We start from the raw sequence: 11,978 nt of genomic DNA, 5'->3' as shown, positions 1-11,978 counted from the left end.
TGTTCCAAAAGTTTTTGATTTGCATCAAATATACTATGGACAGCTAAATTTTCAAAAAAATTAAGATCAATCTAACAATAATGCATGAAAATTATGTTTGATTTGCTTGTGTTGAGGGTTGTTTTTGTGAAATTATTGTTGAATTGGTCTTAAATTTTTTGAAAAATTAGCCACCAAGGGTATATTTGATGCAAATCGAAAATTTTTGGGATAAAATTGAAACAAAATAAAACTTAGGGATATTTTTGAAACCTTTGTCAAACTTCAGAGACAAAAAATATACTTTATTCTTTTTTTTTTCTTTCTGTCGTCAAAACGATGTAATTTTGGATGCAAATTAGAAAATCGGACCTTTTTAAGTAATAGGCCAAAATATAGCTCTCAATCTAAAGAGGTCTTCATTTTTCTGGAAGTAGTGAAAAAACAAAAGAAATAAGAATGTTTATTTTTTTTTTCATTTTTAAATAACAAACTATAAGAATAATTAATAAATAAAATAGGAGAATATAAAAATAATGTATCTAGAAAAAAATTTTCGTAATTCATCGTACATTTCCTTATCAATAATTTTTTTAGTCTTGAAAAACGGTCACATTTATTGACTATAAAAATAACTACATAAACGATTCAAGATTATTCAATTAAATTGATTCTTTATTACAGGAACGAATTCAATTAGTTCAATTAAACTTTGTAGAATTTAGATATCTTGTTTTACATAGCATCCCTTAATACTATTACAGTGAGAGTAATTGTACATAGTTTATAGAACATGACTCACTTTAAAGTTTTAATATTATGTTTCATGATAGAACACTTTTTTTGTACATCCGTCAGTTACGTTATATAAATCTAATTTTTATCTATATTTTAATAAGAGTTATAGAAAAATCATGGGTAACCTCTTCTTCAATTCTTTACCCTATTAATTTACCTTTTAATTTGTTTTAACTTTTTTTTTTTAATTTTTCTTACTTCTATTTCTAATTGACGATGCACTTCTCTATATGAAACAATTATTATTAGAATAAAAAATAATTATTATGAAAAAAAATAATAGAAAAATAATTATTATGATAGAAATTAAAGTTGTGAATCATACAATGAGACTATTTTAATTCAACCATAAAAAGAATAAAAGAAAATCTGAATATCAATTTATTAGATATTAAATAAAATAAAATAAAATAACATAAAATGTTATTATTTACCTATAAATTAAATAAAAAATTACTAATATTTTTAAATAAATATTTTATACAATAAAAAAAATAATTTTTCATGTAAAAAATAATAAAAAATAATATTATCTAATATAAAATAGATTACAAATAAAAAAAATTAACAAAATATGCGTGAGAATTTTTTATTCTACCATTAGTAGGTGTAGGTTTTTTTTATCTTTTATATGTTAATTATGTGACAAACGAATAATAATATTAAATTAATTATTTTTTTTTGTAATCAATTTAGAAAATTAATAAATGTCAAACCTAGTACTCTATATAATTAAATATCAAATTCAGTACTTTACATCATTAATAGCTTAGATAGTTTATGAAATTAACATATTAATATTTTTAATGAATTCTTGATAGGTGTGAACTTTTTTGCGCCCAGTATATATACCAGTCAAATAACTTAGCTAATATGTAATACAAATAATATTGTGATAGACAAAATTAACAATTTAATTTAGTTTCAAAGCAAATATTTATGTATTCAAATTTCAAACATAATACTCTACATAATCAATATTTTAGAAAATAAAAAAAAATTATTGCAAAGCAATTTAAAAAAAATAAGTTAACAAAATATTTAAGGGACTCTTTCATTCAATCATTGATAGGTAAAGACGTATAAAAAATATAAAAACACATATCAAATAAAAAGAAAATGTTTTTTTTTCTGCATCAAATTAATAAGACAAAAAAAATTATTTTTTCCTACATTAAATTGATATAAAAAAAAAAAGAGACATGGTACTGCTTTATAAAAATTGGGAATAAATTAAAAAAGTAGAGGAATGACTGAAAATATAGATTAGATAAGTAAACTACTGCAAAATTGAATATATTGTTATTTTGTTAACTAAACTGAATATATTAGAAGAAAAGATATGAGTGGATGTTATACGTTGAAAGTAGTAACTAATGCAAAATAATCATTATATTAAAAAAATTGAACATTAAACTTTCATATCTTTTTTGTATACTGTTATTCTGTTATAGTATAAATAATAATTTAGAATTATCTAAATATTTTAATATAAATTACTTAATATTGTTAGAGCTAAAAAAATTAAAAAAATAAATTAATATTTCTTTTAAGAATGATTATTTTTAAAATTATAAATACACAATAAAAAATTAGAGTACATTAAAATACTACCATAATAAAAAATAATTCAAAAGAGAAAATTAATAAACTAATGGAATATATATACACAACTAACTAATGTTATCATCATTCGGTATATTATTTGGAGCAATTCTAATATTTGAATATCTAAAAAATAGATTATTAATATATAAATAATATTTTTTATTTATCTAAATCTTTTAATATAAATAATTTAATATTAGTTGGATAAAAAAAATTAAGAAATTGATTAATATTTCTTTTAAAAACAATTTTCATCAAAATTATAAATACATAATAAAAATTTAGAGTACATTAAAATAGTACTATAATAAAAATATTTAAATATTAAATTAATCGTATAAATTTTTTAAGTGAACAATTATCAATTATAATACACTGTATTATAATATATGTAACATGTTATATTAAAAATAATTAAAAGTTTACTAAGTATGAATTAAATCTTTAAAAAAATAATAATTTATACTCACTAATATTATTACCGTTCCATTTATTACTTGGATTTGGATTAATTTTACTGTTATTACAGAGTATCCGAATGTTTAAAAAGTAAATATATTATTTGCATGAGATTAATATACTTTTAAATTCTACCAAAAATAAAGTAATTTCTTGTATAAATCATAGCTATTAAAAGTAAAAAAAAATAATAGTAATAATCAAAACATAGATCTAAATAAAAAAATTATTATTTATAATTTATAACAATTAATTTAAATAGAAAATCTCAAGTAAAATATATTGTTATAGATATATATATTGTTATAGATAACAATTAATTTAGATAGAATATCTCAAGTAAAATATTGAAGGTCAGTAATTTTGGATATGTGTCTATTTTTATTTGTGATATCTTTAAGAAAAAATAAATTGGATTAAAAGTAAATAAAATAAAAAAATTTCTATCCGTCAGAGATGAGATGAGAAGAGAGAAACGGATAAGAGTTAAACAATAACGGGTGAAAGTGACGTGAAGGTGGCCAAGTGGAGCAAGTGCAAAGTTGCTCTAATAACATGAATATAATAAGGTGAGAGAAATTGATGGGAGTTTTGAAGAGATGAATAACTTACGTTAAGTAGAGAAAGAAGTTAATTCGAAAGGGTAATATTAGAAAGAAGTGCAAAGTTGCTATAATAAGGTGAAAGAAATTTATGGGAATTTTAAAGAGATGAATAACTGACGTTAAGTGGAGAAGTTAATTAGAAAGGGTAATATTGAAATGAAATCTTGGACACCGAACCTATGTATTGCCATTATATATTGTTATAGATAAAAAATATAAAATAATCAATAAAACCTGTTTAAACGCAGATAAACAATAACATCATAAACAATAGAGTGAATACCCCACCCGACCCCTAACAATTACTTCGAAAGGACAACGAGGCCCCAAAGAAAAAAAACACCCAATCTGGTCCTGATATTTTTTTTTGGGACTGATTAGTCCCTGTACCAAAAAAAATAACATTGACTTTTTTTGGCACAAGAACCTTGTTGTCCTTTCGAGGTAATTGTCAGGGGTTGGGTTGAGTTTTTTTTTTCAAGAGCCTCGATGTCTTTCGAGATAATTGTCAGGAGCTATTTTGAATTTTTCTCTAAACAAATATATATGCATATTTCTAAAATAACTGCATCAAACAATAATTCACATTTCAAAACAACAATCACATAACACAAATTAACTCTAAACAATAGGGCTGGCAATTCATACCCTACCTGCGGGTACCCAACCCGGTCTAACCCGCTCGGGTAGGGTAGGCTACCCGATCCGCTGCGGGTAGGGTAGGGTACGGTCCGGTATGCCTGCGGGTAGGGTAGGGTACGGGTTTAGGGTGTACCCTACCCTACCCTACCCGCATCTCATATATAACACATATTTTATTAAAAAATAGGTATATAGTGAAGGAAGTGAGAGTTGAACCCACAACCTCCCTTATGTAATGACTTACAATAAGTGATCAACTACTAAATTAGTTAGTTAATTTAGTAATTTAGAGCATTAATTTTTTATTTTTTATGTTATTAATATGTATAAAATTTGAAATGATTGAATTTTATATTTACTTTGAAAAAATTTGATATTTCTGCGGGTAGGGTAGGGTAGGGTAGGGTTTAGAACTTTAGGGTGCGGGTAGAGTTAGGGTTGAGAGATTCTTGACCCGCGGGTAGGGTAGGGTAGAGTTTTAATAAAATTTTCAACCCGCGGGTAGGGTTAGGGTAGAGTCCAAACCCTTCTCTATCCTACCCATTGCCAGCCCTACTAAACAATAACAATCATGAAAAAACTAGTCCCAATTATATATATATATATATATATATATATATATATAATAGAATCAGAATCATGAGAAAATTAACTGAGACAGTTAAAAAATAGAATATTTACCCATTTTGGTTCTCAAAGAATTTCGAATCAGACACTTTAGTTTTCAACTAAAATTAATTACTTGATTAGTCTCTAACAATTAATTCCGTCGGTCAGTTAGGTCCTTAACTCCGTCAACTCTAACGGAAGACAAAATAATCCCTGACAACTCTAACTGGAGACAAAATGATCCCTAACCCCTTTGTTTGAAAACGATACTGTTCTTTCCTAATTTTCATCATATCTCGTATAACCCTAACATTCATACTCTTCTTCTTCATCTTCACAATATTCTTTTTCATATTTTCTTTCCTCCTCTTCAACTCCAAGATCAAGCCATGGTGTAACTGCCACGCACATCACACCTACCTCAACATATCATGGACCACACACTCCCTAAATCTCTGTAACTGGTATACCACCTCCTCCGCACTTTACCCATCAGAAGCAACCACTTCCACGTTCTCGATAACAACATCACCTCCAACCTCCGACAATGTCCACCACATCCTCAAGACCAAGTTTCACAACTACCTTTCTCCACTCTCCGACAAGCAATAGATTGTTGGACATTAGAATATTATGAGAAGATTTTTCTTTGATATTATATGTAAATTCTCATTTGAAATAGATCCCGAGTGCTTCATTCATTATTTTCTGGAGTCCAAGTTGGCAGACAACTTCGACCTCATATCCAAGCTATAAATACAATGAGCAATGTTGCGCGTTGTCGCTCATATGAAAACTGAAGCGATTACTGAACATTAGTTCAGAGAAAAAGTTGAAGAAAGTGCTCGGAGTGGTGGACAGTGTAATCATGATGATAGGGCAGAGGAGGAGGGAGATGGCGACGACGATTACAAATCTTAACACATTAGACTAGCTGTCTAAATTCATGGGATCCATTGAAGACGACAAGTACTTGAGAGACATAGTCATTAGTTTCCTGAGTATGAATAGGTTGAGAACAAGTTGAGGATTTTTCTTCTAGTAAACATTGAAGTTGTAGAGTGCGCATTGTGTAGCTTAAAGTTACAGTGTTAGACTGTTAGTGTCATGCGAGATATGATGAAAATTGGGAGAGAATAGTGTCGTTTCCAAACAGAGGATATCAGGGACCATTTTGTCCCCTGTTAGAGTTTTCAGGGACTGTTTTGTCTTCCATTAGAGTTGACGAGCAAAGAATCTAAGTGACTGACGAAGTTAATTGTTAGAGACCAATCGAGTAATTAATTTTAGTTGGGACTAGAATGTCTGGTTCAAAATTCTTTGAAAACCAAAATGGATAAATGTTCTAAAAAATATTATAATTAGTAACAACCTCATAACAATTAAAGGAAAAAAATACTTTTAATAAAATAATAAATCATTTGTTTTTTTTTAAACTAATAATGCCTAAAAGCAAACAGAAACAAAAGATGTTTTTAATACTTAAAAACTCTTTTTAAAAGACCTATTCAAATATAAAATAATTTTTGTCTGTTAAAATTTTTTTAAAAAAAAATGAGAAAAATAAATATTGTTTTTAAAAGTCAATTCAAACTGATCTCGAGTGAAATTGAGACTTAAGAGAGAGAGAGAGTAAGGCTGGAAAAGAGATTAAGGTTTTCTTTCTTTTAAAAAATATCAGCAAAATTGGTCGGATTATTTAAACCGCTGATTGACCAATTTTGCTAAAATTGGCCAGTCCAAATTGATTCTCACCGGTTCTTTTTTTTATACAGTTAGATAATTCAACCAGACCAGCTATATGACCGGTTCACTGGTTTTCTGGTTGAACTGACCAGTTCGTTTCGGTTCTTACAACTATGGATTGTATAGTTGTAAGAATTGAACCGGTAATTAAATCAGTTATTCTATTGGTTCATTGGTTCAATCGATGAGTCATTAGTTGAACTAGTAAAACTGATCCTATATAAATAAAAAATAAAAAATAGTAAAAACCTAAAATTAAAATTTAAAATACATATCTTAAAAAATATTTTAAAAACAATTAAGTTTCAACAAATTATAATTAACAAGTTATAGCTCGGTTATTATTCAATAAATATATAAAGTTTTAGTATTTTTTATGATAAAAAGATTTTTTATTTTATTTTTATATTAAAATATTTTTATATTTATTATATTGTTATATACTATGTGTATTTACTGAAAAAATATTAATAATACCATATAATCATTAAAAAATAATTATATTGTAATTAATAAAAAATATAATTAATTAGCATATAAAATAACAATGGATACCGTAGCTTAATGGCAAGGGAGCATGCACTACAAGGAGTACCCTGATTCAAACTACATCTTCATTAATTTTAGAATTTTTTTTAAACGGTTTAATTGGACCAATTTTCTACCAGTTTTATCGACTTGACCGATTTTTTTACTTTAAACGATCTTTAAACCGGACCGGTTGGAGATCTAATTCACTGATTTTTTGGTAGAACCAGTTGGTCTAGTCTGATTTTTACAACTATGATAGGTTGGCTGGTTGGACCGCAGACCTGAAAAATGAAAATTATTGGTGCACGTGATCTCTGGATGCATCCACGTGCTACATAGTGCACATCACTCTCCCTCTCCCTCATAGTATGTTCGTATATATACCTTTTGCAACCCTCACCGTTAGATCGTTTGCCTTCTGTCTCTGGATGAATGGATCAACAATCATTACCACCCCCACACACACAAAACGGGATATATCGCTCGTGCCGAACGTAATTTAAGGTCATCCTTAACGGCTAGAGATGGCAAACGGGGCTAAACCCGTCGGGCCGGCCCGCGTAACCCGCCAAAAAAGGTGGATTGGGCTGGGAAATTGGGACCGCCAAAGAGTAAAATCCCGCCTAATCCGCACCGCTTAAACCGCAGGTCTTAGCGGGTTTCCCCGCCGAGCTTAGTTTTTTTCTTGTAAGGGGGTATTTTTGTAATTTTTTTGCCAAAACCCAACATCTCCCAACCCAACTTACAAGAATATGAAGATGAAAATTGAGTGTTTTGGATTTATGTTTATGTTGCTTTGAAGACAATATTTATAATTATGTTTTGAATTATGTTTATTTTACTTTGGAGAGAATATTTATAATTACAAAGACTTTAATGTTTGTGAATATAAAAAATATAATTTTTTATGCCTTTAGAAATTATAAATTTATTAATATGGTTGTGAAATTATATATATTATTTAGTAGTTAATAATAAAAAAAGGCGCTTTGGCGGGCTTAGCCCGCTAGCCCGCCACCCCGCAGTTAGGCGGGACGGAGTGAGATTATAGGACCGCCTCACTAGATTGAGCGGGCGAGCTTCTGGCGCAGCAGGGCGGTTTCCCCGCTTGCCACCCCTATTAACGGCCCAAATTTGCTTTCAAAATTAGACATAATCTAAGTGGTTATTTCATTTATAATCTTAAAAAAATATTATGCATAAATTAAATTGGCTAATATAGTTTTTGTGTCAACAATCAATTGGTGGTGGAGGTTGTCAAAATGAATTGAATAATGAGTTCTGACTTGAGATTGAAACAAAAAAAAGGGTTAGGTAGTGGAATCTTGTGGATTAAGCTGTTTGTCCCTGTTGTTATAATAACAAGGTACGTCCTAAGTAAACAAAGGCAGGGAGAATCAACCTTTCCCTTTGCCTCTGCCTCTGCCTCGTCATTGTCATGTTCCTACTTCCTAAGCTTACATATCAGAAATTCGTAGTATACATTCCAAATACTAATTTGAGCTGCTTCTCCTTCTCACACCAAACATAGTTTTCTTTTTTTTTTCTTTTTGTGTTCTTTAGTTTTCTCTTTTTTTTTTCTAGTTTGAGAAGAGAGAAGAGGGAAGGGGTGGGGTGGGGGGAGGGACTCAACCACACGAAATGCAATTCGTGCAATTGAAACATAGTTTCTTTTCTTTTCTTTTCTTGGGTTTGGATCCAATTCATAAGGGTTTTTTTGGACTTGAATTCATAAGTTTGATTTGGAGGGTGTTTCCCTCTTAGGTTCCTCCACCTTTTGTATGATCCGTATATTAGGTTATGGCTTTAGCCTTTAAGATCCATGTTAGGGCAATTGTCCTGGTTATCTTGGGCCAAAAGTACTTGTTTTGTTAGATCCAAAAACCAAACAAATAAAAAACATATGTACATCTGTGATGGATTCCTTTTCGTTTTTGTAATAAACAATAATATATCAGATGATTATTTTAGTGAAAATATGCAGGTTATTACTTTGCTTTACTCCATCACTGGCTTTATGATTTATCAACATTTTTTAAGTTTTAAACTATTGTTCTAGGCCTATATTTTCATGTTATCAAACATTCCCTTCATTTTCATTCCTCAAATGGAAAAAATGATACCAATTTACAATGAGATAAAATACTGGAGGGATTTACTATTATTTTTGTCTTTGTTGTTGTGTAAGGATTATTATTTATCGTTAAAAAATACATTATAGGATGGAGTTACTCTCCACATTTTTTATGGCACATGTATATCCTTGGTTGTCACCGGCCAAAGCTCTTGATGGTAATGTGTTAGCGAGTCAATGGGAGAACCCAACTGGCGTAGAATCAAGAACAAACATTTGAAGTGGGTAGTAGTACGACATTGATACACAAAATTTCACACGAGTGAGTCCGATAAAAGTCTTGTAATAATGCCTACGAATATCCTTTTGAAGTCTTCAAATATTCTTATCAAGCTTGAGAAGATAAAGAAACGGAATAATAAAATCCAAAGCAAACAATTAAGAGAAAAAGATTTCAACACACAATAGATCGCACTTTCATGTTTTCACATTTTAACTATATATATTTTTTCACAAATGCAAATCTATTAAGACCACAAAATTCTAATGCACCATAAAATTAAAGTATTAGATGAGATTGATAAAAGATCTAATGATTTATATTTAATCTATAAATAATTTATTAAAATTACATTAAAATATAACAAATTTTTCAATAATTTAAAATTGTCTCATGGTAAAATTTGACAGTTTGGCAATGAAGCCCTCATTTTAAATAAGGTTGCTACCGAAAAACCTTTTTCAGACAACATCATGGAAGACCTTAGTGACCCTGCTGCTTCTTCATCTTCCCTCTTCTACACCAGGTACTGACTTGTTTCTATTCAATTTCTCGATTTCACCCAAATTCTCACGAATCTCGTTTTTTTCTCATTCCATCGAATTCACGTGAATTCGTTTCAGACAGAGTGCTTCTTCTGGAATTCTCCTCGGTGCCATGACTCTCCTTACACTTCTACTCTCCAAGTTGACGCAATTATCAAGAGGATTCTCATGGCACAAGTTAATCTTCAAGGTTCTACATATTTGCAATTTTAATTCTGTGCATTTTACAATTAACGTATGATGATGATGATTGTTTTGTTTCGATTTGTGATTTGGTGAATTTTTATTTATTTTTGCATGTATGTAAAGGTTCACTATACGACATTACAATATTGGGCAACATCTGCCACTAGCTTCATGGAGCTTGTGTTCCTCAATTTTGTTCTATTGCACCGCACTCTTCTTCGCATAAGGATTGAGGTTTAGGGTTTGGCTTGTACTTCTTGTTCTTGTAAGATTCGTTGTTTTTTCTAGCACTTGCTTCCACCTCCTCCCAAAGTGGTGAGTTATATATGCCCCTTTATATTTTTCATATTTCATGAGCAAGTTCTCATATTTGAGCTTCTTTCATTGTTGTTGAATTGAGCCAGGCGTTATTGTTATATAAAGAAGAGAAATATTGTGATTTTTTCTATTTCAATTCAGTTAAGGAAAATCGTCTTCTGTACAGGCTTGCAACTTGCATTCAAGCTTTCATGAGTCCTTGGTCATGGATTGGCAGCAATAATGCTAATTCAGCATTTTATTGGAACTAACTAATTTTATAGCAAGAGGTCAATAAACTTGAACAGCTTGGAATCACACCCTTCTTCTCTTTGGGAGCATGACTGAGTTTAAACAATCTGTTTGACAAAGATATAACTAGATGATATAACTCTTTTAACATTAGAAACTCTCATCCAACTCTAAAGGGGGTTGACGAAAATAAGATCACAATAGTTAAAAAAGGTAGATCCTCTTCACATATGTAGACTAACATATTTTTCACTTAGTCAAATATCATTGTAGTCCTCGTGTGAACTGTCTTAGTCGCCGTCACAATTGGATTAACCTCTTGGTCAAGATTCAAGATTGATTCATCTATTCTCCATGCAACTTTCATCAGTTGGCATGATGGACACAACAGGAGGGGGATGCAACTCAAAGAGTGCTTTACTCCCATCACTAGAACCACCTATGCAATACACATCGTGTCACCCTAGCCATACCAAGTGCCATTTTAAACGTTTTTTTATCTCAAGTGTTCTAGACTCTTATGCCATAAATGTGCCCCGTATTCAATAATATGTCTGACAACAAAAGCATATAGATTGTTTTAACCCAACAAAAAGAAAAAAAAAACTCAATATACATTCACATATTAGGAAGTCAAATGACTGATTCAAACTATCACACCCTAAAAATTAGCATGCATGAAAAGATGCAAAATAAATTTGGCCATCTACTCCATCCAACGGTAACTCAAAATGAATTATATTTTGGAAAGATAAACAAGGCAACACAAGCTAGTTGATTAGATGCTAGAAAGTTGTTCATATCATTAAACTAAATACCAAAAGACTGCTAATGAGGGATAACCTATAGTTAAAAATGTAGCTAGATAGTATCAAAAAACTGTTGGTGGGTCTCCAACTAAGTGGGGCCCACAATTTTAAAACAAAAAAAATAAAAAAAGATGTGGCCAAATAACCACGGGGAGAGAGAAAGTGAGAATTGTAACTCTCACTTTTGAAAAAGAAAGAAAGAAGGAAACAAAGAGCATGGCGTCAAAGAGGAGAAGAATTTGGGGGAAAAGGGCAAGCCATCTTTGATCCGATTGAATCGGTAAACTTGCTCCATTTCTTATGAAATTTCAGTATGTTATTCCTGGTGTAGAGATGAACGTTAGGATATAACTTGCTAGTTGTATTGCCTTCTCTTTTGCCTGATTTGAGATACCCACTTTGTAGAGGGTTTATGTTGATTCCATCAGTTTTGATGATGTATTTTGTTGATTGTTGAGATGCCCTAGTGTTACTAGAAAGACTATTTGTGTACTCATTATTCTGATAGTGAAAAATTTTCCGTGGGTTTTTTGTCCCTCTTTTGCGGGTTTTCCCACG

The sequence above is a fragment of the Arachis ipaensis genome, chromosome B7, assembly GCF_059453495.1.
Source record: "Arachis ipaensis isolate K30076 ecotype BB chromosome B7, ASM5945349v1, whole genome shotgun sequence".
In the NCBI taxonomy this organism is placed as follows: domain Eukaryota; kingdom Viridiplantae; phylum Streptophyta; class Magnoliopsida; order Fabales; family Fabaceae; genus Arachis; species Arachis ipaensis.
This window is presented reverse-complemented; position numbering follows the sequence as displayed.